This window comes from Trachymyrmex septentrionalis, unplaced genomic scaffold, assembly GCF_001594115.1.
Source record: "Trachymyrmex septentrionalis isolate Tsep2-gDNA-1 unplaced genomic scaffold, Tsep1.0 scaffold48, whole genome shotgun sequence".
NCBI lineage: Eukaryota > Metazoa > Arthropoda > Insecta > Hymenoptera > Formicidae > Trachymyrmex > Trachymyrmex septentrionalis.
This window is the reverse complement of record NW_017305652.1, coordinates 308,839-312,285: the sequence shown is the minus strand read 5'-3', so window position 1 is coordinate 312,285 and position 3,447 is coordinate 308,839.

Below are 3,447 nucleotides of genomic sequence, written 5' to 3'. Positions count from 1 at the left end.
TTATTAACAAGTAATACTGGTAGACCATCTGTTTCTACCACGAGAAGTTACAATAGCGTCGAGCCGAATAACATTTACCTTTTTGAACTAATAATCCACTCGGGACAGAGTCGTTGGATTAGATATTCGAAACAAGTGCCAAATAGGCGAACTTTATCCCGAGGAACAGGAAGAATAAATAGATTAGAATTATAAAACAGCAGTTATCTGTAATAAATGACACATGTGGCTCTAAACTATTGGACATTCGGCAAATGGTCGATGACGAAAGTTGTCTTAGACACATACCCTTGTATCCCATTTCACAACCGATATCCTTAATCCTAATCCTAGATTAGGCCAACAGCACACATGTGCTCTGCACTCGGCACCACTAACTCGCCAATATAAAAAGAGACCCTCCACGAGGAACGCGTCAGAAGTCAGAAGTCAGTAGTCATCAGTCACTTTTCAAACGAAACTCTGTCGGTTCGCGACTACACACAGTTCTCACTCGAACTCCATCTCCTTCGAACTTTGAATAAGAGTGACTCGACCGGAGCCTCCGCATCCGAGTGGGAACCCTCCGTGGACTGCTGGGACCAAAAACTTTTGGCCGTTAGATCCACCCACATCCGCAGAACAACAGTAAGTTCCATTCACACACACACACACACACACACACACGCACGCACGCACGCATGCACGCACGCACGCACGCACGCACGCACGCATATAAAAGAACCATCCACTATAATTTACACTAAATTATAGTACCGCGTCTAAACCGTCCCTATAAGGGGTGGCTTAGAAGCCGGGCCTACCAAGAAGCGCGGAGACTCTTGGACGAGGAGTTCAGGAATTACCTCGGGGGTTCGCGAGAACAGAGTCACCCAGCCGAGGACCACTTGCCACCACCACCACCTTCGTCACCACCGGCCCCGCCGGCTAATCAGTTAGAGGTTATATCTCCCCCTCAACCACCTTCACCTTCCCCTCAACCACCTTCACCTCCCCCGCAAACTTCTTCACCTCCCCCTCGATCTCCGTCACCCGCGTTTTCGGACGCACTGACGGAGAGAATCTTTCTAGATACTCCTCCACTATCATCTGATTCGTCGATCGATCCGATCCCAATTTCCCCCAGAGGAATTCCGTTCCCGACGAATTCCACGGACAGCGTGGAGTTCTTAAAGGAAATTCCTCCGCCCCCACCTAGATCCTATTTCCGAATCCTAGAGAGTGACACTCTCGAATCACTCATCACCTAATTCCCGCGGACTATTACCGCATCTATCCCTCAGGAGGCCTACACAATCGGCCTTTATTACTTCGATCCTGAGGAAATCCGGAATGCCATCACCGACCAAACCTCAACATCCTGTATCCCTGTATTCCTCCCGAATTCCGTCAATCCATTCCTAGTTCCAGTGGGATTCTTTTATAACCTTTTCTCTCTTTCCTCCGTTTCCATCCACGAAATAGATTGATCAAATCTCATCCGACTCTCCCGACTACTCGGTGTACATAAAGCGCATACTGAATAGACTGTTGCGGTATTTATGTAATAGATTAAAATGTATAGATTAATTATAGTAAATGCGCCTATTGTTATATAACTGCCTGTTATTCATATCTTTTGACAAGTAACAATAAATAATGTTAGTAATTATTCTTCTCGCTCTCGTTCACTTTTGAAACCCCCCCCCCCCCATTAAACCCCGTAATTATTAAAACCTTGCTCTAACAAGCTCGCACGTGTCCATAGCCGAGTTAAAGGGATTTCGCTAACTCGAAATTCGGACCGACGATCGCATCGCTAGGAAACAGGTGTCATAGCGTCTTTACGAGACGTTGACCCATATTTCGAAGCGAGCAATAAAAAGGGTGCGTTCGACTCGCAGTATTTGCTTCTGGGCGGATACCTGTGAAACAAGAGTCTGACCGTCCTTCCATACTCTATCCTTTCTACTCCCTTCTCTCTTTAAATCCATTTTCCTGAGTTTAGATGTAACATATCAGTTAGTGCGAAGAAATGGTTTTAATGCACACATTTTTCTTTACGTAGGATTGACTTTAAATTTGTTACTCGAGGATTTTCGAGATCTGACTACGAATCTGACATCAGATTTTCAAAATTCAAAATGGCAGATTTAAGATGGCGGACCGATTTGTAAAAAGATGACTTGATCAGGATGAAATCGGGTACTTGAAGGTTTTCGAAATCGCTGTTTACGAATCTGTCCTTAGATTTTCGAAATTTAAAATAGCAGATCCAAAATAGTGGATCGATTTGCAAAAAATAATTTGATCTTGATGAAACTACCATAGGTACTCGTAAGTTTTAAGTCGCTGGTTTAGCAATTTTAGACTGTGTGAACGAACATTGGCGGGCTGTTTCCAACGATTGATCCCTACCCAAGAAGGAATTCTTGGGAGCGATACAGTTTGTCCTGGATTCTTCGTTTTTTGCCTTTGACAATGTTATTTACAGGCAGAGCTTTGACACCCCCATGGGCTCTCCAATATCACCGGTGATAGCGGACTTAGTGATGAGGAGATTGGAGACGGTGTCCTTGATGTCTGTGAATTTGGAAATCTTATTTTATTATAGATACGTTGACGACATATGCACTGCGTTGCCCCCCTCACAGATCGACGTGTTATTAGAGCGTTTTAATTCATTCCATCCCCGCCTGCAGTTTACTTTAGAGAGAGATGGCAAAACGATCAATTTCCTGGACGTCACCGTGTCTGTCAACAATAATCGCTGTAATTTTGATTGGTACCGTAAGCCAACGTTTTCAGGTAGGTTTTTAAACTTCCACTCTAATCATCCATTGACGCAGAAAAAAGGCACCATCTTTTCGTTAGTCGACAGAGCCTTTTTATTATCCGACGGTATGTTTCACATTAAAAATTTGACCTCCATCATTGACATTTTACTACTGAATGACTATCCATTAGACTTTATTTTCGACTCCATTAATCATAGGATTAAAAATTTGATTAGAAAGAGACACAGAGTATACGATACCGCGACTGACAACGACCTAACTAATGAGTCTACCTCTTGGCTTACGGTACCTTTCATTCCGCTTCATACGGAGAAACTTAGAGCTTTGAATAAAAGCAAAAGTGATATCAGGGTGGCCTTCCACAGCCCTAACAAAATGGGCAAATATATAAGAGTCCAGAAGGACACTTGTCCCAGTACATCGAAAAGCAATGTTGTTTATAAAATATTGTGCAATGATCGTGACGCTTCTTATGTTGGACAGACGGGTAGGCAATTAAAAACCAGGATTGCCGAACATCGTAATCATATTAGACATAAAGCTTCTGCCCGCTCTGTCATCACCGATCATAGGTTGCGTCATAATCACGATTTCCAATGGGACAATGTTCAGATATTAGACGAAGAGCCCTCGTATAGAAAGCGTTTGATTTCGGAGATGCTACATATTA